The sequence below is a fragment of the Notechis scutatus genome, chromosome 14 (genome assembly GCF_049901735.1).
Source record: "Notechis scutatus isolate UNSWTSFEM ecotype Mainland chromosome 14, rNotScu1.2, whole genome shotgun sequence".
In the NCBI taxonomy this organism is placed as follows: Eukaryota; Metazoa; Chordata; class Lepidosauria; order Squamata; family Elapidae; genus Notechis; species Notechis scutatus.
This window is the reverse complement of record NC_142022.1, coordinates 2858646-2882908: the sequence shown is the minus strand read 5'-3', so window position 1 is coordinate 2882908 and position 24263 is coordinate 2858646. Positions and strand designations below refer to the sequence as shown.

The 24263-nt window shown below is 50.2% G+C and overlaps 1 protein-coding gene across 2 annotated transcripts in view; it reads left to right on the top strand.

Moving 5' to 3' along the window:
* The first annotated feature begins 4110 nt into the window (after positions 1–4110).
* The window catches only part of SEMA4A (semaphorin 4A), a 65456-nt gene continuing 45303 nt past the window's right edge, over positions 4111–24263 (top strand). Inside the window, exon 1 of one of the 2 annotated variants that reach the window (XM_087943244.1) lies at positions 4111–4287. The gene's annotated coding sequence lies outside the window, so the exon portion shown is untranslated. Of the gene's footprint in view, positions 4288–13976; positions 14173–24263 lie in introns of those variants that run through there. The other variant, XM_087943245.1, reaches the window with a different exon arrangement.

The following is a 24263-nucleotide window of genomic DNA, read 5'->3' as shown; positions in this document are numbered from 1 at the left end:
AGAAGAATATCTTTGGGGGCGGAATGGGGCTGGCATTGCCCTCCAGAGCAGGCCTCTCCAACCTTGGCCACTTTTAAGACTTGTGGACTTCAACTCCCAGAATTCCTCAGCCAGCTTTGGAATTCTGGGAGTTGAAGTCCAAAGTCTTACAAGACGGCTAAGGTTGGAGCGCCCTGCTCCAGAGGATGGGAGGGTCAGTCAAGAACTGAGCCAGAGCTCAGGGGCCCCCCACACCAGCCCCACGGCCCCAGGCAGGGCCTGCTCTTTCTGGAGGACACATCCCTCCCACGCGAGGCCCCTGACCCGGTCAAGGTGATTGGCGGGAGGACCTGCCAATCCATCCGCAATGCTGCGACTCACCTGGAGGAGAAACCTGGAGGAGGTGGGCAGCGTGCAGGAGCTCCAGGTGGCCTGCTTGCTTCCAACTGGGGGGGGGAGGGGTTGGGCTGCAGGAAACGGCAGGAGGGTCCTTTCGGTCTGTGAGCCTCGGATGGGGATGGTCCCACGGTGGGGGGGGGTCTCCTTCCCTGCCCTTCTTCCCATTGTGGGGTCCGCCCCCCCCCTCACAAGCAGGCCCTGCTCCCCAAAGCACCGCAGGGCACGACGAGAAACGAAGGGCGGGAGGTCATTAAGAAGAGACCCAGCCTGGAATGGAGGCATTTCCTGACAGTGGGAACAATCCAGTAAGCTTGCCTGCCAGAATGGTGGGAGCTTCATCACTGGAGGTTTTCAAGGAGACCCATTTGTCTGGAATGGTAGTCTTGTTTGCTTGAGCAGCGGGCTGGACTAGAAGACCTCCGAGGCCCCTTCCGATTCTGCTGTTCTGTGTGGATAGCCCTCCCTGCTCACGACACTCCCCTCCCCTTGGAAGGAGGAGAGGCCCCCCCCCTGGGATCATGTGATGGGAGCAGTTTTGAAGCCGGTCCCTTAAGTAGAAAAGGCAGCAGCTGAGGAAGTGGGAGGATGGGAGGCCTTTTGATTTTAACCTTGGATCCCAGAAGCGATAAGGTAACCAGGTGGCCGGGAGACCTTGGTCTAGCAGCCAAGAGTAATTGAACCCAGGCGGTGGCCTTCAAAAACAGTTTAATCAACCCAGAGCACTGATAAAAAGGCGCTCCTGTTCCTTGTACATCAAGCAGCACAACAATTGCAAAACAATTCCACCCAGGAGGAAATGCAGACGTTCTGTTGATGGGATGGTTTATTGATCAAATGTAGAATCTGCCCCTCTCTCTCGCTCACTGAGGGGACTCTGGGCAGCGTACAAGTGAAATATTAAAACATAAACACTTCATAAAAATTTCAGAAGAGGCGAAGATAATTTAAACCCAAAACTAAATGCCAGCAAGGCTCCCCTACAATCTTAGGAAAGGTCTGGAAATTAAAACAGGAATGGGAAGTCCAGACAAATAGGCTGGAGCTGTTGAATCTGTCAGAAAAGTGGAAACCTTGAGGGTGGTTGAGCATAAATGTTTTTAAAGGATTATTAAATTAAAGGATTATTTAGATGTGTTCAAAAGAAAACAAAAATCACCAATACATAGTTGCTTAACGAAGACAGCAAAAATGTTGGTAGTTGTTAATATATAAAAAAGCAGAGATATTCTACCACCTGTTTTGGTCCAGTTTTACCCCCCAAAAAAACTCCACCAAGAAATTGAAAAATGGGATTAAAGTTAATCTCAACTAGAAAAGCAGTTGTGAGGATGTTTCTGTGGGCCAGTCCCTCCCTCCCTCCCTCTCTGCCCAATCCACCTCACAGGGTGGTGGCTGTGGGGAATATAATAGGGGAAGGAAGGTGCATTGGATAGATTTCCCACCTTGAGTTATTTGTAAATAATAAAGTGGGTTAAAAATAAATAATACTGCAACCTAGGCCACTTCACAAGCGATGTGAATGCATCCAAGATTCAGGATGTTATCTTGGAGGAATTTGGGGGAAGAGATGAAACACCAGGTGAAGACAAGCAAGCACCTCATTTTTAGATCAGCTTGTGGGACCGTTGGGAGACGCTGATGGATGAAGTGTCATTCAGAGGTTTTCAACACCCGGGATATTTTCTCCCAGATGCTTGCTCTCTCTCTCTCTCCCTCTCTTTCTCTCTCTCTCTCTTTCTTCCTCTCTCTTTTCCTCTCTCCCTCTCTCTCTCTCCCTCTCTTTCTTTTCCTCTCTCTCTCTCTCCCTCTTTCTTCCTCTCTCTCTCTTTCTTCCTCTCTCCCTCTCTCTCTCCCCCTTCCTCTCTCTCTTCCTCTCTCTCTCTTTCTCTCTTCCTCTCTCTCTCTCTTCCTCTCTCTCTCTCCCTCTCTCTCTCCCTCTCTCTCCCTCTCTCTCACCTGGTCCCCAGTAACTTTATCAAAGAACCCCATGAATGAGCAAGTCAGTGACACGTCAAAGGTTCCAAAGTACAGGTAGTTATCAACTTACTATGACAATTGAGCCCAAAATATATGTCATTAAGTGAAATATTTGTTAAGTGAGTTTTGCACCATTTCACGACCTTTCTTGCCACTGTTGTTAAGGGAATCATTACAATTAATTAGTAACATGGTTGTTCCGTGTACCTGACTTGTCAGAACGTCGCCAAAGCGGATCAGGTGAGCCCAGGACACGCCAACCATCATAAATAGGGAACCCTTTGCCAAGCATCTGAATCTTGGTCATGTGACCATGGGGAATGCTGCAGTGGTCATAAGTGTGAAAACGGCCATAAGTCACTTTTTCACTGCTGCAGTAACTTTGCATGGTCGCTCAATGAACTGTAGTGATGGTAGACTACTACAGGTAGTCGTCTATTTATCAGCGATCCAGGTGGACCGTGAGAGGCCTTGAGCCTTGTGGACCGTGAGAGAACCATTCTAATCGTGAAAAAATAAAATAAGTTTTCTTTTTCCCCCAGCTCCGAGCAAAGAAGTCCAGTGGCGATTTCCAACTTGAAACAAAGTTAGATCAATTCTTTAGTCCATTTTGCCGTTTCCACAACCTCACCTGACACACAACCCTCTACACCAGGGGTGTCCAACCTTGGCAACTTTAAGACTTGTGGACTTCATCTCCCAGAATTCCTCAGCCAGCAAAGCTGGCTGAGGAATTCTGGGAGTTGAAGTCCACAAGTCTTAAAGTTGCCAAGGTTGGACACCCCTGAATTCTACACAAAGGCGTGGGATTCATACACTGTACAAAATGCATTGCATAACGTTTGCACAAACGGTACTAAATAAGCCCAAAAGCCCCGTGAACGCTGGAAGGCCAAACTTTCGGGCAGGCAAAAACGGGGCTCTCCGGCGGGGCGATCCATCACGCGCTGCCCGTCGCCCCCCCCCACGTTGCAAGGCAGGCAGGCCGGCTGGCCAAAGGGTCTCCCGGGTCTTTCCCGCCGGTGGCCACTAGAGGGCAGGCGCCGACCGCTCTGGATCCGGGAGGCTCGCCTGGAAAAAGCGGCTTGGAAGAGCGAGGAACCAAAGTGGGGGGGGGCAAACCCGCGTTGGGGGTGCCCAGATCTTGGAGCTGCTGCCGGGGCAATTCCGGGAGGGGAATCCCCGCCACCCGAAGGGGGACCAGGCTGGGAAAGGCGGGTTGCGTGCCAAGGGGAGCCCTGCGCTCGGCACCCCGACCCTCCAAGGGCGCCGCCCTCAGCGCTTCTCTGCCCTCCGGAGAGAAAGGAGCCTCGGAGGCTCCCGGGCTCCGGCAGACTCGGCCCTTTGCAAGAGCCCCGGGCTCCCCCAGCGCCGCCGGGGCTGGCGAGGGTCCCGTCGGGGGCAGCCCCGCTCCTTCGCTGGCCGGACCCCCCTCCAGCCTTTGCGGGGTGCAGCTCTGCAGGGCCGGGCCGGGCAGGAGGCTTGGCGTCGGGCTTCCGAGGGCTCCAGCGCCGCTTGAAGCCTGGCCGGCCGGGCGGGCGCATCGGCGGAGCCCCTGGGAAGAAGCCCCCTGCGCCCCATCGCGGCGGCCCCGGGAGCTGAGCGGGCATCGAGCGGGCCTGGAGGGAAGTGGCGCCCCCGCCCGCCCGCCAGGCGCCCCTCCCTCCTCCTCCTCCCCTCCCCTCCCCGCCCTGGCCGGAGCGGTCACGTGGCGGCGGCGGCGGCGGCGCGCGGGCTGCGGACCGACCCACAGCGCCCGCCCGGACGCGGCCAGAGCGGCGGGGCTGCCCCGGAGGGTCTCCCGGCCGGGAAGGGGCGCCAGGAGGAGGAGGAGGAGGAGGAGGAGGAACAGGGGCCGCCCAAGGGCCAACTGCAGCCGGCGACGGGGCGCGGAGGAGCGGCCGGCCCGAGCGGAGCCCGGAGCGACGCCAGGTCGGTGGGGAGGCGGAGGGAGCGGGCGCGGGGCTGGAGGCGGGAAGGGGCTGCGACGCCCCCGCTTGAAGGGATCCCCGCCGGGAGCAGGCTCCTCCCGGGGCCGAAGCGCCGCTTCCCCAACGGGAGGCGGGAGCCGGTGGGGCCGAGGCTGAGCCGGGCTGCGGGAGAAAAGGCTGCCCCGGCGGGCGAGGTGGGCGCGTCCAAAGCCCCCAGAAAGAGCCTCTGCCGGGGGCGCCTTTCTCCGCGCGGGGAAGCCGCTCCCGAGGCCCGGCCTTGGGCGGTGGGGCTTCCCCGGAAAAGCCTCTCCCGTCCGCCTTTTCGCCCCTTCGGCAACGGGAGGATGGAGGGTTTTCCCCTCCCAGAATCGGCGCTGTGGGGAAAAAAGTCTCCTCATTTCAAACCGTCACTAAACGAACGGTGGGTGACAAGTCAAGGACGGCCTGTATTTATTTGACCCCCGCCCCCCTTATTACTTCAGTTACTTACTGAAGGGGGCGAACCTCCCCATCACAACAGCCCTGTGAGGTGGGCTGGGCTGAGGGAGGGAGAGGGATCCAAGCTCACCCAGCTGCCTCAGGCAGGACTAGAACTCAGCACCTCCCGCTTTCTAGGCCTGCCCCTTAACCACAAGCATCCCTTGGGGTGGGGTGTGCTTGTGAAGGGGGGGATTCCTTTTTTATATATAAAAAGTTTTTTTTATTTTTCAGCAACAAACATAGACAAACCTAAGCAAAAAAACAACAGATAAAACCTTCTTTCAATTATACAAGTGTGTCAGTTGGTACCTATTTCCTTGTGCACGATATCTATGGTTTTTTTTCCTCTTAGATTTAAGTTGACATTCGTATTACATTGATCAACTTTCCATGTCGTATTATATTATGATTACATCATCATTAGACTTTAGTTTCAAATCCGCACTATTCTTAGAGCAAATCTCAGTTCTTCCTGATTTTAATTCATATTATAATTCATTCCATAATAATCAATTATAACATATTATACTTCAATTTCCTATTTTTCTATCCCGTTGGTAAAATAAATCCCATATTTTAAAGTATTCTTTTTTTTTTTGCTTGCTCTCTAATTGCTAATGTTAATCTACCCATTTCTACCCATTCCATTATTTTCCTTATCACTTCCTTCTCTATTGGAGTTTTCTCATTTTTCCATTTTTGATCAAATGCAATTCTAGCTGCCGATAAAATATTAATAATCAAATAGGTCCATTCTCTGTTGTAAACGTGAAGGGGGGAGGGGTCTTATGGATGGTTCTCAGGAGGTTTTCTACTGTTTTTGGTCTGACCCTGACCCGACTCTGCCACCGTCCTTGTGCCAAGAAGTCAGTCCTTGTTTCTCACCATTTGCTGGCAGAGGGGAAAAAAGCAAGTTTGCAGAATTCTGACCCAGAATTCTAAATTTGAGCAACAGCCCCCTTGCTACCCATCCTCTTTTAAAGACCCCAGTAATCCCTTGCATTGGGGTGGAGTCTGGGCCACTGAATGAAGCTAACAGAGTGTTTTAATGGCCGGATGCCCTTCCTGTCGCCAATGCGGAGTTTTGTTCAGCAGATAATATTCTCAGTGTGCCCAGAGAGAGAAATTATCTACCTCTACGTAGGATCGAACTCACAGCCTCCTGATTCTGAGGCCAGAGCTCCACCTCTAAGCCACCGGTGCCATCCCTGCCCTCTTGCCATGCTCTTGCCAGAAATCCAGAGTGTTTATTTTATTTACTTAGGTGTAGAATTTATCTACTGCTCAGTCCTTACGGGGCCCCGGGGAGTTTGTGCTGCGCTCTGATTTTTAATAACGACGAAAAGGAAACATGCAGAGGAGGTATTAATTACGATTGAAGTTAAATTTACATATTGAACGAATACAAGGGGTGCCCCGTGGGACCAGACCCTCGGTCTGGCTGCCTGGTTCTCATAACCAGCTGCCCACGGAAGCCCACCGCTTTCCCAGCAGTGGGGGATCTTCCGGGCAGCCCCCCCCCCAAGGCCAAGAGCCATGGATCCCCATGAATCCGCCGGGTCAGTTTTTGAAGCCAGCCACGCTGGGAGTAGCCACCATTCCCTCCCGTGCTAACAAAGTCCAGCATTGAATTGCTTCGATGCTTCCTTTTCGTCTCCCCGGATTCTTCCAGGATTCAGTTCCGTTAGATCCCCCGCCGGTTCTAGCATTTTGGGACGGGGAGAAGAGCTTCTCCTTGTCCCATTGGTCTACCCCAGGGATAATTTTACACGCCTCAGTCATGTCCCTCTCCCTCCTCTCCTTTCCCGACCCAAAAGCCCCAAAGCCACAGATTTTCCTCCTTCGTGAACGAAGCCGTCATCTTGAACGGGTCTAGTTCTCCGCTCTCAAACTCTCTCGTTTTGAGCGCTCCTCCCTCCCTCCCTTCCAGAGGCCTCTTCAGCCCTTCAGGAGCGGCCTTGGGGCCTCGGAGTCGAGGCTGGGGGAAGCCAGAATCCTCCTTGCAATGGGGGAGGGGGCGGGGGGCGGAGGGGGTGGGATAACCAGATGCCATGCTCTCGATGTCTGGAGATAGACTGCTGCTTCACTGGAAGGTTCTGCTTACAGACCCCTTCTCGGCAGCAGTTGCAAAGCCATCTTGTGGCAGGGCGTTCCCTAGGTTCGACACACAGTAGAATGTCGTTCCTCCAGGACAGCTGGGCCCTTCCCCTGGCCCCTTTGCAGGCCAAGAAAGTGGATCCACTGATGGACAAGGAGAAGGTGGGGCTGACCCCTTGCCCCCTCTGGCAGTTGGCACTCTGGCAACCTGCTGCTTGGCCAAGGGTGCCTCTCTTGCTGAATCTGAACCCAGGCCCCGGGGAGGTTCTGAATTCCCAGGTCTTGGTGCCATCCAAGCCCTCATCTTGCAATACGGAGAGTCTGCACTTGCGACCAGTTGCTTAGCAACCATTCAGAGTTAAGGACGGTCCTCCCCCAGGTGTTTAGGATCCGGTTCTGAAGTTCTGACAGCCGTTTCCCCCCCCCCACCCTCCGTCTCATGTCTCAGAGAAGTTGAACCCCCCCCTCACCTCTTTGCCCAGGTGCTGACCTGCTCATTGTCCTCAACTGGGGGGGCATTTCATGGTTTGCAGAAATGCTGGGGCCAAAGTGGCATCCGTGTCTGGGAAGGAAGAGCTGGCGGGGGGAGTTGTAAAACACGGAGCGGAGACGTCTGGGCCCTGGTTCTCTCCTGGCCCGGGTTCTCGGCGTGAGCAGCCGGGTTTTCTCTCCTCCCGCTGCTCCCCCCACACAACAACGCCCCATCTCCACATCTGCTCCCCTCCGGCCCCTCCCTCTTCCCCTCAAACAGAGCTTCAAAGCCTGCCGTCCCCCAGACAAGGCAGAGAACGTGACCCCCCAGGATTTCTGCACCCCGAGGGGGCCCAGGAGGACTTGGGGCGGGGCACGAGCCTTCTTGGGCTTCCCAGGACACGGCACTTGGCAAGAAGTGACAGATTTTGCAATGTTTCCCCCTTAAGCTTTGCCTGTTAGATTTCAGGGATGAGTAGGAAGCAACTATTAAAATGGAAGAGGAAACAAACGAACTGGGGGGGGGAGGGGGGGAGAATTCCTGGCGATGCATTTTATCTGCTGATTTATTTGATATAATATGCCCAATGAATCATCAGAAATGCTAGACTTAGAAGTAGTGCAAATCGGACGTAAAATTGCCGGGAAATACATCGACCCTCTCGGATGTGAGAGTGGTCCCCGTTCTCTAAGGGCTGGAAATGAGGAATGACAGAATAATAAAAGAGTTGGAAGGGGCCTTGAAGGTCCTCCAGACCAACCCCCTCCTCAAGCAGGAGACTGTATGAGTCTAGCCTCTTCTTGAACCTCTCCAGGGCTGGGACAGCCAGAACTTCTGGAGGCAAGCGGTTCCGCTGCTTTTCATAGTTCTCCCTGTCAGGAAATGTCTTCTTGGTTCAAGGTTGCTTCTCTCTTTGGTTGGTTTCCATCCGTTACTACTTCTTCCTGCCCTCCGGTGCGCTTAAGGAAACTGGTTGAAGGTGAAAGAACTGAGATAGAGAGATGGAAGGAGGGAGGGATGGATAGAGTCTGAGCAATAGGCAAGGCCAACTCAGTGCAAATATAGAGGGAGAAGTTGAAGCGGTCCCAGCCTAGAGATGGGACCGAATAGGCACATCTGCTTCTTGGGAGAAGATCTGCACTGACTGTCCTCCTCCTCCAGACGGTGTAAGTTCTTCCACTTGCAATCTGTGGCTTGAAAGGGGGCTGTGAGAAAGGGTGAAAGGTGGAGGCTTCTGAATTGCGAAGCTGAAGAACGTGGTTGAGAAGAGCCTGGACCTCGAGAAGAGGAACTCCTCCAACAGCAGGCGGAGGAGAACCGGCTTCTCCCTGGAAGTCCCAGAAGGAAGGCTTGGGGCTTCTGGGGAGGGATGCCAAGGCTGGAGAGGAGCATGGGGGGCCAGGCAGAGGACAAGGGGGGCAGGAGCTCCACCCAGGACGGGGGGCCGGGAGTTTGTAGGAACTCAGGCAATGGGACTAAGGGACCATCCAGGAAGGGATCCCCTCCAACAGGTCACAAAAGAGTTGGAGATGACCGAATTTGTTTCCCATGTGCGGTTGATTTGCTTGCGCAAGAGAATTCATCCCTCCCAGGAGCTCTGCCATTCAGCCCCAAGTGACATAACGGAGACACAAAGGCTGATGATGTCCTCCAGAATCTTCGGCTGAGCCTAAGAATGGACAGTCCCTTTCTTTGGAATGTCCTCCTTTCAGTTCAGACTTTTTTTCTTTCCTCCTTTTGTTCCCCAACTTTTCTGGAGGGAAAGAGAGAGAGAGAGAGAGAGAGAGCAGGCGGCTTCTCAAATTGGGGGTTCAGAGGCAAAGTGGGACCCAGCTGGGCCAAACTAGGTGAAGAAGGAGGAGGAGGAGGAGGAGAAGAAGAGGAGGAAGAAAAGAGGAGGAGGAAGAAGAAGAAGAGAAGAAGAGAGAAGAAGAAGAAGAAGAAGAAGAAGAGAGGAGGAGGAGGAAGAGGAGGAGGAGGAGGAGGAGGAGGAGGAGGAGGAGGAGGAAGAAGAAGAAGAAGAAGAAGAAGAAGAAGAAGAAGAAGAAGAAGAAGAAGAAGAAGAAGAAGAAGAAGAAGAAGAAGGGGGTGAGGCAGACGGCTCTCTTGTTTTCCTGCTGTTGGGGGTCTGCCCCCCCCCCCCAGGAAGGAGAAGCAAGAACTAAACCGATCCAGTGGAATTATTGCTTCACCCAAGCAGTTGATGTGGCTATGCTGTTTGGTGCAGCTCCTTAAAAGCACAAAGTTGTGGCTGGTGTGACATGTGGCCGAGGGAACGTTTTTGGCTCCAGTGCAGGCGCTCTGCAGGTTGAAGCGATGGCTGGCCTCTTCCTTGGGTTGGGGAGAATGGAGCCATGAGGACTGAATTGAAAGGATTTGGCTGCAGACTTGCCCCAGGTTGCGCTTGTGGGTATTTTCCTACATCTGTCTTGTGAAGTCAGGCCTCACAGTTTACTTATTTGGCTTTCATCTGGCTACAACCGCGCCTGCATTTACATAGATAATTGGGTTAATTATCCTTGCCCTGAAGGTTTCAGCTTTTCCGTTATTCGCAGTTTGTTAATGACTCTCTCTTGTGCTGCGGTTGGAGGAAGCTTTTTCCTTGTGGAAATTAGGAAATGTTTGCGTGGTTTCCTTTTCTGATTTTGATCAGGGGCCTGTGCTTGCTTTGCCTTTTTTTGTGTGTGTTCCTGTCTGTGTGCTCTGCGCAAGGTAGCTTTACAGAGAAAAGGGAGGAATAGGGTGAAGATATAAGGATGCAAAAACAGCCACCGGGAGTTTGTGGTGTCCGGAGGAGCCACCAGGATTGAACGCAAGGCTGACTGTGCACAATAGAGACAAGGCATTTGCATGTGCACTAAACACCTCCGTCGCCTTCTCACTAAAGGCCACCCATGGAAATATCTCTGAAATTATCTTCTCTTTGGAAAAAGCCGAAGGATCAGATGATGGACTGTACGTGCAGAGGAGGCCCTGGGGATCAGAGGAAGGGTCGTATGTGGAGATAGGACCCAGGTGTGGGTGGAATGGACATGAGAGGGAGGAACATGAATTCTGATAAAAACATTTTCTCTCGTCTTCATTTCTTTGCCTTGAGCAGCCTGGCTCCTTCCTGTCTTCTCTCTTTCTCTTTACGGAAGGAGGGGGGGTCGTGGCGGTGGGGGAGCTACCTTGAGCTGCTCTGCAATAGGAAAGGGGTTGGAACCGCACATTCTTAGCGAGGCAGAAGTTAACACCTTCAACCCCTAGCCAGGATATTAAACAAGAATAGCTGGCTTATAAGAAAAACCCCAAAAGCCACATAGCTGGCACACGAAACTAAGACACTTTGCAAGACACCTGTGATCTTGGGTGAAAAGCAGGTGACGCGACATTTAGCTATTGGGGGGGGGGGGGCTGAGATCCAAATAACCAATCAATGTTATCTGTTATGCATGCATGAGGAGGGGAAGGGCAAAGGGCTGAATGCGGCTACCTCTTGGCTGTAAAAATTGCTGTAGGATGCTCATCCAGGCCCTTGGTTAGCTTTTGAGGCCTCGGGGTCCTCAAAAAAAAAAAAAAAAAGCATAATTTTGTACCACACCTCGTGCCCGGTGACTTTATCGGCTTCGACACCAGGCAAGAGCCCAGTTTTGGGGACAACAGAGCCACTTTAAAAGCTTTCAAAATTAATTTTGAAAATTGGTGTTTAAAAAATAGACCGGATAACCTTCTGATGGGTTATGGTATAATGCCTCTTGCCTTGAGCAGAGGGTTGGACTAGAAGATCTCCGAGGTCCCTTTCAGTCCTATGATTCTGTGTTCTAATAAGTGTTCATTTTCACCAGACCGAATGAAGGTGGTTAGGAACAAACATTGGGATTTTTTTTTTCTTGTGGCACATAATTTGGTGAAGTAATCACCAATTAGAGCTAGCCGGCACTCCACACTGTACTTCTCAAACTTGTATTTCTCAAACTTGGCCAAGTTAAGGTGGACTTCAATTCCCAAAATTCCCAAGTTAGCCCTCCCCCCTTTTCTATGCTTGCTGGAGAATTCTGGGAGTTTACAAGGTAAAAGTGGCTGAGATTGAGAAACACTATCAGGGATGGTCTAACCATGATTAATTAAATGGTGATTAGTTCAGAGCAGAGACTTCCTGACTTCCCTACTCTCTTCTCTCTCATTGGCCAGTCAGGCCATAATAATCAGCTATTTCAACCAATCAGAGCTTGGGAGGCTGTCCTCTGCTGCTCCCTTAATTCTGGAGGGCCTCTCTTTCTCTTCATCTCTTTTTCTTGGAGGACTGTAGAGGCAAACAACAGTTGGTCCCATGGAGCTAAATGGCTCTATTTTAACCATGTTAGTCTGTTGTGGGTTGCGTTTGAGCCCTCCTTCTCATGGCATAGGAACGTCTTCATTGCCCCGAGCTTCTTGGGGACGTAGCCTTGCTTGGACTCTGAGCCAGTAGAGAGCTTCCTGACGGTCCAGTGGATACTGGGTATTGTAGTCCAAGGGGTCTGTTTGGAGGAAGAGATTGTCCAGATTCTCATTGCAGTAATCGAAACACACACCAGGTAATCTTCCAACTTAAAGCCATTCACTTAGCGACTGTTTGTAGTCATGTCGCTGAAATAGGTGGCTTATGACCAGTCCTCGCACTTATGACCCTTGTGGTCACATGATCAAAACCTAAGCGCTTGGCAACCAGCAGGATGATTTCTTTCTTTCATATGGCGAGTGTTTATGATGGCTGCAGCATCCCAGGGACACCTGATGGTTGTCCCCAATTCGGGTCTGAGCCTCGTGCCGAAGCCAACGATGGACGCCAGACACGAGAGGTGCCGGCTTTCTGGTTGCTTTTTGTTGGAGTAGTCTAAGGTCAAAAAGGATGGAGTAAGCTTTATACATTTTCACTAAAGGAGAAGGTAGGACAAAGCGAGATAATAAGAAATATCATCTAATAAACATTTTAGTAATAATTCTACAATTTGTTCTATCGGTCTCCAGCTGTCCCTATTCCCAAGTCTTGGCTAATGAATGCCCTGGGACCAGGATGGCGACCCTACGGCATGTGTGCCATGGGTGGCATGCAGAGCCATTTGTTCAGGCATGCGAGCCCCAGCCAGACTTACCTGCACTGCACATGCGTGCACCTCCCACCTGATTTTTGGCCCGTTTGAGGCCTTTATCGCCTTCCCAGAGGATTGAGGGAAGCCTCTGCAGCCTCGGGAGGCCGAAAAACGGGCCTTCCGGAAATACCAGAAGTGCCGAAACGGGCCCGTTTTTCAGCCTCCCGAGGCTGCAGAGGCTTCCCTTGAGCCTCCAGGAGGGCGAAAACGGCCTCAAAGGGGCCAAAAATCACCTGGGAGGCATGCGCATGCACAGTGCAGGTGAGGGGGTGTGTGTGCAGGGGGGCGGGGCGCATTGCATTGTGGGTGCTGGCATATGTGCGCACTTTCAGCACACCACAACAAAACGGTTCGCCCTCACTGCGCTAGGAGTTACCTAACAGACATTTGATTTGCTGCAGGCCACCTCTCTTCCTAACCTTTTAGCTGAGGTCTGCAAGTTGCCTAACTCTTGTTACTTTTATCAGCTTTCTAATTAGCCAGCTTTCTAATTAGCCAGGATTGATTTACACATGCATATTTCCTGTGGATAAGAATTATTTGTTCTTGCCAGGCAGGCTCCACAATTACAGGCCTCCTGGTTTACTTTGGAGTGTGTGTGTGACCTGGCTTTGTTTTAGCAGGTGCCCCAATGTGATGGCCGTTCACAACCTTCCCACAAAAGCAAAGTCAATGGGGGTGTGTGTGTGTGTGTGTGTGTGAAAGCTGGATAATGACCATGTGATCCACTTAACAACTGCAGTAAATTTGCTTCCCAACCGAGGCAAAAAAAAAAGATGGTTAAATTAGGCACAACTCACCGTACAACTCATCTTGCTTAGCAACAGAAATTTGGGCTCTGATGGTGGTCATAAGTGGAGGACTGCAAGGGAACCATTTTCACCACAGACATGGCAGAATATTAGCATGTGGGAGGTAAGCTGAGATCAGCCCTGAGATGGTCTCTGGGCTAAGAAAATCCGAGGTTGTTTTTGGTCTGGTTAGCTAGGAAACGAACATGCTTTTATCCAGGATTGATAGAAGAAACCACCATGGCCAGATCGTGGCTTGTTTGGTTCTGCTTGGACCTGCAGTTGTAGCTAGATGGCTGGTCAGGAGTCCCTGATTTCAGCTATGTTTCTTTTATCCCTGTTTTGATGTTCCTGGTTTTGGAATCAGGCACACGAAATGTGTTATCGAGAGGCGAAATGGGTAATTGGAATGATGGTTTGTACATGGCAGCATTTTGAGGGGACCCCGTGTCCCTCCTCCAGGGGCAAACAGTCCTTGGGCTCTCTGAGCTGGGTTGATTTTCTTGCAGATGTTTCCTTACCTAAACGAGGTAACATCATCAGGGCAAAACAACCCCTCCTTCCTGCCCTGAGCTGACTTGAGGACCCAACGCGGGCACATTTCCTTCCATATCAAACACAGAAAATCCCACCCACCCACCCACTGTTCCCAGGGAGGTCCTTGCATCATGCCCAGCCCAGCTTGGTGGGGGCCGGAGATTCCTCCGGGAGACGCTGCCTGGAAGAACATCTGGCAGCCAGCCGATGGTGGTGCGAGGCGGCGAAGGACGCATGAGGTGCCTGCCGTGCCTTCCCAGGGGCTGGGGGCAGAGGAGGGGAGACCCTCACTGTCCTCCTGCCGGACGCCACATCTGGACAGGATCCCGGTGATTTCCCCAGCCACCCGACGGATGCCCAGGATGATCTGGGAGTCAGAGGCTGGACCGCTGCTGGAGGTAAAAGCGTCGCCATGGCAACCCCAGGATGTTCCCTCGGCATAACTCGCAGGCAGCGGTGACAGGGAGGGAGTTTCCTTTGCAGGGCTGTCGAGAGCCGGCTGGCTTCCCTCTCGCCCCAGGGAGACGGTTGGGTGGCCGCTGGCCAGGAGCCTTTGCCAGCCCCCCCGCTGTTTCGTTTCCCACCCACCCACCCTTACCCACCCCCATCAGCCCGGATCTGCATCCCTCCCAGCCGCCAGGTACACCTTCGGTCTCTGCTTTTTAAGGAGTTGCAAGGAACAATGAAAGGAATTTAGCTGGTTGCGTTTTAGCAGCTGCACTGGAGACAGACGGATATTTATTTTGCTGCTGTTGTTGTTGTTGTTGTGAAGGCTTTTCCCAGCCGTGAAATGCATGTGGGCTTTGGGTTTTTTTTGTGGGGCATATCTGGAGCTTTAGAAATTGCAATAGCCCGATGAGCAGGAATTTAAACGCACGTGTTTCTCTCCCGCATCGGGGAGTTTCCCCACATGTTAGTTTGGCTTTTAATTAAGACAGAGGCTCTTGAGTTCTGTTTTTTTTTTTGGGGGGATCCCCGGTGGGGTAGCCAGAGCTGAATCCGGAGTTGGGAGGATAAAGGAAGAGGTGAGGAGCCATTGAATTTGGTAAAAATCCGGTGGGTGGTTGGGTGGGTTGGGATTGTGTGTGTGTGTGTGTGTGTGTGTGTGTGTGCAGGACAGAGACGCTTAACGAAATGCAGTGATGCAACAGGGCGCCTCTCCCGAAATTGGATGACAGGTACATGGTCTTCTGTCTGATCTTTGAAAGCCGGAGGGAAGAGGGGGTGTTTGTGGGGAAGGGGCATCTCCTGGCTCAGCCAGAAGCTTTGTCCAGTTGGGAATGGAGGAGTCCAGCTGTGGGGGGGCAGGGAAGGGCTACCTTGATGTACTGCAAAGCCCTTGTGCTTTAGGTGGGAGGGGGTCAAGGAGGAAGGGAAGGGGGCTGGCCTAGAGGCAGGCTGAAGTGGGCAGGGGCCAATAAGATGGGGTCTGGGGTCAACTGGTCAAGATCTTGAGCCCAAGTAGTCGGATGAACAAGGGAGGGAGGAAGAAAGGAGAAAGAGAAGGGAAGGGAAGAGATGTGGGAATAAGGAGGGAGGGAGGGAGGGAGGGAGGGAGGAAGGAAGGAGGGAGGAAGGAAGGAAGGAAGGAAGGAAGGAAGGAAGGAAGGAAGGAAGGAAAGAAGGAAGGAAGGAAGGAAAAATGGAAGGAAGAGAAACAGAAAGAAGGGAAGAGATGTGGGAATAAGGAGGGGAAGGAAGGAAAGAGAAGGGAAGGGAAGGAAGGAAGAAAGGAAGGAAAAACGGAAGGAAGGTAGGAAGAGAAACAGAAAGAAGGGAAGAGATGTGGGAATAAGGAGGAGGGAACAAAGGAAAGAGAAGGGAAGGGAAGGAAGGAAGAAAGGAAGGAAGGAAGGAAAAGGAAGGAAGGTAGGAAGAGAAACAGAAAGAAGGGAAGAGATGTGGGAATAAGGGAGGGAAGGAAGGAAGAGAAGGGAAGGGAAGGAAGGAAGGAAAAACAGAAGGAAGGTAGGAAGAGAAACAGAAAGAAGGAAGAGATGTGGGAATAAAGTAGAAGGAAGGAAGGAGGAAAGAAAGGAAAGAGGGAAAGGAAGGGAAGGAAGGAAGGAGAGGGAAGGGAGGAGAGAAGGGAAGGTAGGAAGGAAGGAAGGAAGGAAGGAAGGAAGGAAAGGTGGGGTCAGCGGTCAGACCCCAGAGTCGATGGAGCTACTGCTGGTCACCCTTTGGCCACCTCTGATTAGGGCCTGCCTGGTGCTGCTCCAGGCATTGGGAGGGGAGGGCTGGAGAAATGAGGTTGGTCAGCAGCTCCCCCCCCCCCCCTTCGGCTTCCCCTCCCTCTGCTCTGGGGTGTGTGCCAGAAGGGGCAGCTTTTGCTTCCTCAATTTCATTCTTTTTTTTGAATTATTTTCTGTCTCTTGGGCCGGCCGGGATCTCCTCCCTTCGCGCCCTCTTTACAGGCACCTATCAGGAGGTTTTCCTTTTGCCACGATGCCAATGTGTGTAATTTATGCGGGTTACAAATAGCACGTATGCCAAAATGTCAAGCGTACAAGGCTCTCCGCGATACTAACCTTGCCCAGCTGGGCGCTTCCGAGAAGGGCTGGACTACAAATCCCATCACGGAATGCCAGCAGTTGTGAGTCTGCCAAATGTCACTCAGCGCCTTGGTATATTTTGAACTGCAATACTCAAAAGAGTTTTTCAAGTCACCGTGGCAGATTAGGCTTAAATGCCAGACATATTTATTCTTGTTTCACATGATTTTGTCCTTTAATCTCTTTTTTAAAACAGTTTTTCTAGGATCGGTCCCTGCTAGTCCGTCTTTCAGACAGCAGAAAAACTCCACTGTTCAAAGTGGAAAAAGTGACTTATGGCCAGTCCTCAGTCTTACAACCGCTGCAGCCTCCCCACAGCCACGTGGTCAAAATGAACAATATTTTTTGATGGTTGCAGCGTCCCGCAGCCAAGGAATTGCCATGTGGGACCTTCCCACCCAGGAATGTTGCAATCCGGTATCTCTTAACATCCACGCAATCCACGTAACGACGGTGGCAATGCTCATAAAATCAGGCCTGACTCACTTAGCAACGGCCTTCCTTACCAGTGGACATTCTGGCCCCAACCTCCTCACCTGTTCAGGGTGGCTTCCGCCTGTCTCCTTCAGGGGATGGGAGGCCGTGGCAGCCTTGAGGGGGGGCGGTGTTCCTGGACCGGGGCGGCTGGGAAGAAATGGGGGCAGGGCTCTGGAGGAAGAGCTCTCAAAGACCCAGCTGGGTTGCCTTTTTTTTGCAGACGCTGCTATTTCATGCGATGAATCCTTCTTGTGGAAAAATAAATAAAAATCTTTTCTCCTTAGCTCCAGTTTAAGTTATTTTGGGGCTTAAACAATCATTAGCAGCCCTTAAACAGAAGTGAGGTTTGGAGGGGGGGGGGCGTGTATCGCCCAGCATGCTGGCTGGGGGAATTCTGGGAGTTGACGTCCCCACGGCTTAGAGAGGCTGAATAAACTCAGGGCTCTGCTCAAACGGGGTTTGGGTTCCTCGAGGTCCTGCACGAACCGTTCATCGGAAAAGGGGAGATGCCTTGGCAGGCAGCGAGGAATGGGAGGACCAGCGGTTGGGTTTCACTAACCCAGGTTTGGGGGTCTTAATGCGAAGACAAGGGCTTTCATTAAACCAGGTTTGGGATTATTGTGAATACAGCTACAGGTAGTCCTTGATGTAGGGTCACAGTTGAGCCCCAAATTTCCGTTGCTAAGAGGGACAGGCGTAAAGTGAGCTTTGCTCCGTTTTACGACCTTTCGTGCCACGGTTGTTAAGTGAGTCGCTGCAGTTGTTAAGTTAGTGATACGGTTGTTAAGCCAACGTGGCGGCTTCCTCATTGACTCTCGCTTGTCAGGAGGAGGCTGCAAAAGGAGATCACCTAACCCCAGGACACGGCAACCGTCATAACTATGAGTCACTTGTCAAACATCTGAATGTTGATCCCGTGGCCCTGGGGGTGCGTGGGGGGTGGAATGCTGCAACGATTGTAAAGTGTGAAAAACGGTCACACCCATCCCTTTTTTTCCAGTATTGTGGTAACTTGGAACAGTCACTAAATGAACTGTTGTAAATGGAGGACAGTCTGGACGGTTTCTGCAAACCCAGGTTTTGGAGACCAGCATGTTGTGTGAACCCAGGTCCTGTCAGCCAAATTGCCTGGAAGGCTGGTGTTTGCAAAACATCTCCGGGATCCTGGCAAGTCAGAAGGCCGAAGCTTTGAAGAAGGGACGGTCTTCCTTAGCCAGAGAGGTAACAGGGGATTTAATTCCCTCTGTGGTGGCAGCGTTCCAAGAGGCGACAATGGCTGCCTTTGTGCAGGCACCGTTTCTCAGCCAACGGCAAACAGCAGGCTGTGAAATCTGCCTGGGATAACCTAGTTTCCCTGCACCGCTACAAGGAACTTTCTGTCTCTGTTCTGGGGCTCCTCAAAGCCTCCCCCCGCAGGGCATGGTGTTCCCTCTTGGGACAATGCGCTCAGCCAGCCACATCCGTGCGGGCGAAAGCCGAGAGGGGCCGAGCGGATGGATCCGCGCCAGAGCAGCGCTTCTGCTTTCGTTTTTCTCCTTTCCCCTCGTTTCTTCCCCCCCCACTCTCTTTCTTGGGTGACCGGAATCTTATAGATTAGATAGATAGATGGATGGATGGATGGATAGATAGATAGATAGATAGATAGATAGATAGAGATAGAGAGAGATAGATAGATGATAGATAGATAGATAGATAGATAGATATATGATAGATATAGATAGATAGATATGAGATAGATAGATGATAGATAGATAGATAGAGAGAGAGAGAGAGAGAGAGAAGATAGAGAGAGAGAGAAGAGAGAGAGAGAGGTGATAGATGATAGATGATAGATAGATAGATAGATAGATGATAGATGATAGATAGATAGATAGATAGATAGATAGATAGATAGATAGATAGATATGAGAGAGAGAGAAGAGAGAGAGAGATGATAGATGATAGATAGATAGATAGATAGATAGATAGATAGATAGATAGATAGATATGATAGAGAGAGAGAGAAGAGAGAGGTGATAGATAGATAGATAGATAGATAGATAGATAGATAGATAGATAGATAGATAGATAGATAGATAGATAGATAGATATGATAGAGAGAGAGAGAAGAGAGAGAGAGGTGATAGATAGATGATAGATAGATAGATAGATAGATAGATAGATAGATAGATAGATAGATAGATATTTTCCCCAAAAGGAAGATTAAAATAAGACCACCTAATACAAAGTAAGAAAAAGGAAAAGGAAAAAAAGCAAAGAGAAAGCTAAAAATGCAACAAAGGAAAAGAAAACACAAAGAAATAGTTTCCGATCTTCTTCACAGCTGTTATAATTACAATTATATGTCTACCACTTGCTCCATGGTTATTACATACCTCTTTTCTAATTTAGCCTGTCTAGTTATCAGAACCATAAACCATAATTTCATTTTTCCCCCCTGCTTCTCGCTAAAAGTGTATAAGGGGTTCCTAATCAGCAGTAAACACAGATATTGTCTTTTCTCTCATCAAAGAAGTCAATTTAGCCATCTTGGCAAGTCCCATTGTCTTCATCCACCATCATTGTGGGTCATGCTGAATCTTTCCATTTTTGTGCAAATAATATTGCTTAACAGAAACAATCTTCCACAAATCTCTTCTAACTGATTGTCCATAAACTCCCAAGAACAACACAAATCCAGGGATTGTAAATTTGAATAGAGACTGTCTTCAACTTTTAACAAAAGTGTGGGGTTTAGTTATGACTGTCGCATCACTTTCTTGGTCACACAGTTTGGATGTCTGATAGTTAACTTGCTGAAAATTTCGATACTGGACTGTATGCCCCAAATAAGAACAAAATATTGTTTTATAAATGTCTTATTGGAGAGTTTAATGGGTTTTTCTGATTAAAATTGGCGTTTGATGCAGTGGAGTGATCTCCCCACAATTGAACAGAACTTCTGAGAAAAATATTAAAATCACCCAAGGCAAATTTTTAAAAAAAGTCTTTGATTTGGTGGGCAATTTAGAACCGGTTGATACATGGAGACCAAAAAAAAAGGCAATTCAAAAGAATGTACCTCCTTTTCTGAAAGAGGAAGGAAGGAAGGAAGGCTCTTTTAAAAACAGACCTGATTTGAATTTCAAAGGCCTTGGCTACTAAGCTTACTTAGGTAGATAGGTTATCCAAGATGATTTTGGATTGTACTCCTGTAACTTGGGTTCATAAAAGGAAATATTCATTTAGATGGAGACTAAAAGAAAAACTTGCTAGAAAAAGAAGCAACAGTGGAGGATTGTAAAAGGAAAAGTATTTTTAAAGATAAATAAGGCAGAGGCCCTGATTTAAGAATGGTTTGGGATGCAAGTAAAGCTTTTATTAGGAGATTATTATATAAAATAATGATGAACTTAAAAAGAAGAGTCAAGAAAAAGACACAAGCAATTTTGAGAGACCAAAAGAAGAAAAATTAAGGTGGTTTTCAGAGAAGATAAATATTTATTAGCAAATTAAGTTTTAAGTTTTAAGAGAAATGGAAAACAATCAATTATATAAAGCAAAAAATGTTTGATTTTATAAATAAACCAGGGAAATGGCTAGCATGTAAATTACAAAATAAAATAAAATAAAAATAAAATTGAAGCTACAAGATACTACACAAATGGATAATTGTCAGGCGCAAACAACCAGTTCCACACATGTAGACTTCAAACTAGCTACTTTATTGTTCTATGCCGATTTCACAGGAATCTTCCCAGATTGGTGGTTTGTATCTGGACCAGACTAGATAAGGTCCAAGATCCTAGGAGATGGTGGGACTTGCTCTCTTGTGCCTTCGTAATGATTCCAAGCCAATTCCCCACTTGACTCCTCCTGGTTTAGCCAGTCTCTCTCTCCAACAAAATGCAGCCATAGAAAAAGCATTTCGTTGATATTCCAATAAAGGAAGTGACCCTCTGTCTGGAGAAAAACAGATGGCTAAGAAAACAAAAATTGAAAATTATAGAGGAATTGAGATAGTTTATGGGGGAGTAAATTTATAATAGGTTAAGGACTTTTGCAGATGGCAGTGCTGGGTTTGGAAAATCCTGTGCTGGCTGGGGAAATCTGGGAATTGAAGTTCACACATCTTCAAGTGGCCAAGGCTGGGATATGCTGCTTTAAATGAAATTGAAAGATTAATGGGCAAATCAGAAGAATAGCAAGTTTCAAGATTATTAACCAGCAGACAAAGGTGTTAACAAATGTAAAATTAGACGATCCAACAGCATTGATGAAGTACACCAGACTTAATGCTCTGTCTGAATCGTGATCCTGAAATTATTGTCAGTCGATTTTCCCTTGCGTTTTAGCAGCTTTCTCTCCAGTGCAAAAAGGAATGGAAAGCGGCAGCAAAACACTTTTGCCTTTAAATCTGGAATTAATTTGAGAAACCTTCCAAGTCAGATCAAGATCCTGGAATGTGGAGGGGGAGGAACAGTTGTGAAATCTGGCTGACCCCCAAGCCACTGTCACGTTTGTTCCTCCCTCTCTCCCGTCCTCCCTTTAATGTGCACGGCATGGCTAAGAATTGCAAGTAAACAATACTGTAGTTTGTTAAAAGGGTGCACGCACACAAATGGCTGTTCCCCGATGGTGTGTATGGCAGGGGAAAGGTGCAAGTTGTGCGTGGACTTTCCTGAGGATCATCTCTGGTCCCGGAAGGTTGGAAAGAAATGACCTCCTCGCTTCCTGGAACTCTTGTGTATTGACTTCCTGACGTTCATTTGCAGTTTATTCCTTATTCGGCCTTTTTATTAGCACTTTGGAACCTTTTTAAAGAAAACGGGAATAAAACATGCAGTTAAATGAATGGGTTGTCCCCTTCCCAGGGGCCTCAGGTCTGTAGTTCTTGGGTAGACAAGAGACGGTGATTGACTGCAGAAGCTCCGCAGCTGAATCTCAATTTCTTTCTGAATTCTGAAATAGACTAGAAGACCTCCAAGGCCCCTTTCAACTCTGTTGTTCTGTGGAATTGCTGGCGGCGTTCCTGTGGCTCTCTGAGCGTGGTGGTTTTCTTGCTTCAGAAGTCTCACCACCCAAACTAGGTAATACCTTCAGTGCCAGTTCATCATGTAGCACTGATGATGCTACCTTGTCAGGCCACGAGACGTCTGCAAGAAAGCCACCAAGCTCAGAGCCCCAAGGACGCCTCCTTGCAACCCTGAGCCACCAATGTTCTCCTTTGTGAGAACTGGCGTGGCTGGCTTTCCTCCCAGGGCCTCCTGCCTTTCACCCAGTGGGTGAAGGAGGTGTGTGGGGTGGCACACCTTGCAGTCGCAAAGAGAGCGTGCAAACTCTGGGCATGGAGAAGCAGTGAGAAATGGGGGAGGGGGGCCCCTCGGATGTGGCTGCTACAGGTGGGGGCAACGGAGTAGAGAGCGGCCTTCCTGCTCCCTCCCTCCCTCCCTTCCTCCTCCTCCTTTTCTTCCTTTCCAGCCGTTTTTATTTAATTTACTGATCCCCTGGGCACCAACAAAGGAGCGGCTTGCAGCGCCAGCGGGCCCAGAAACTCCCAATTGTTTGCAAAGGGAGGGGAGCTTAAGAAGCAGGAAAGGCAGAAAGGAAAGTCGCGTGACAAAAAAGAAGAAGAATTCGTCTGCAAGGGTGCCGGAGCTGGATTGCCCCAGTGGGCGGAGGGTGTGAAATGCCCTGGCTGAATTTCAAGGTTTTTTTTTTTTAACAGCTTTCTTTATTTCCAAAGAAAGAGCCTCTGCGTCCCCCCACCCCACCCACTTAGTCTGGAAAAGTAGTTTTGTGCCCCCTCCTCCAAAAAAGACAAGAAGGAGCCGGAAGGGTCAGCGGTGGCACCACAAGGAAGCAGTCTTGGTTACGGGGCTGCCAAACGGGGCTTGGATACCCCCACCAAGGCTGCCTGCTGTGCACGATGGGCGGAGGAGCGAGCTGCCTGGTGCCATGTAGATTTGACAGGTAGGTAGGTAAGCAGGTAGAGGTAGATAGGTAAATAAATAGACATAGACAGCTAGATGGACAGACAGGGGCCCTCAGTGCTGCGAGCTTAGTTGTTTTCTTGGAGATGTTTCATGACCCAACTCGGTAAGATCATCAGCGTCTAGACCAGGGGTGTCCAACCTTGGCAACTTTAAGACTTGTGGACTTCAACTCCCAGAATTCCTCAGCCAGCTTTGCTGGCTGAGGAATTCTGGGAGTTGAAGTCCACAAGTCTTAAAGTTGCCAAGGTTGGACACCCCTGGTCTAGATGATGTCCTAGCACTTGATGATGTTACCTAGTTTGGATGATGAAACACCTGAAGGAAGCAACCAAGTTCAGAGAACGTGGAGGACACCTCTCATACGGATAGACAGAGGGTGGGCACGTTAAGTGCAGACGGAAGTTGGATGGAGGAGTAAAAAGGCAATTGGATGGATGGACAGGAAAGGTAGATGGACATAGGTAAATAGAAGACAGATGCAGGAAGATCCAGGGTGCCAAAGGAGCTTGGAGACTGGTGAACCTCCAGGTGCTTAGCTCCCAAGGATCCGCCGCTTAAGAAATTTGGTTTGGGTTTTCACCCCTTGGGTGACGGGCCACGTTTCCCCTGGCCCTGGTCAGTGGTTCTCCTGCTTCTTTACCTTCCCTTGAGGGGCGGCCTCACCGTCTGAGCCGGTTACCCAAGCAGGAGGGAGTCGCCATTCTTCCCCCGCGCAGGTCAGCTGTGGGAGGTGGCTGGGTCTCTGATTTCCAGCCGAGCTCCAGGAGGTCAGTGACAGCTGCCTGGATGGAGTGGCGGCTGCTGGCTGGTGGCAGGGGCTGGGCTGCTGCTTCGGAGCACCTGGAGAAGGTCTGCAGCAGACCCCGGGTCGGAGGGGTGGGGGCTGTGGCCCTGTGGCGTTTCCTCCCAGGTCCCCCTCCTGCAAACTCTGCTGGTGAACAGGGCGCGCACGATACACCCTGGTTGTCATCCCAGGCGCCCTCAGCGCTTGCGGCCTGGCGTGGCATGCTGTGGTCTGTGGACGACGGTCTGCATGCTCCCTGTTTGAAGGGCCACAAGTGGGGTGATCCTTTAGGATCTAGAAGTACAAGGGAAAGCGGAAGATTCTGTCAGGGGTAGCCAAAGGTGTGGCAGGGAGGTGAAGGGGTCAAATGGCAAGTTTTTCTCACAGACGGTGGTTCTTCCACATTGGTATGTGAGGATTGGAGGCAGGTCCCTCACCTGAGGTAGAGGGGGATGGCACGGCCCTCCGACCCAGTTTATAGAAACATGGCTGGAGGGGACCCTGGAGGTCTTCTAGTCCAACCCCCGGCCCAAGGCAAGGGATCTTATACCATCCTGGACAAATGGCTGCCCAGTCTCTTCTTGAAAACCTCCAGGGATGGAGAACACGCACAACCTATTCTATTAATTAACTATTCCCACTGTTGGGAAATTTCTCCTGAAATTTGAAACTGTTTTTGAAATTTAAAATTCTCCTGA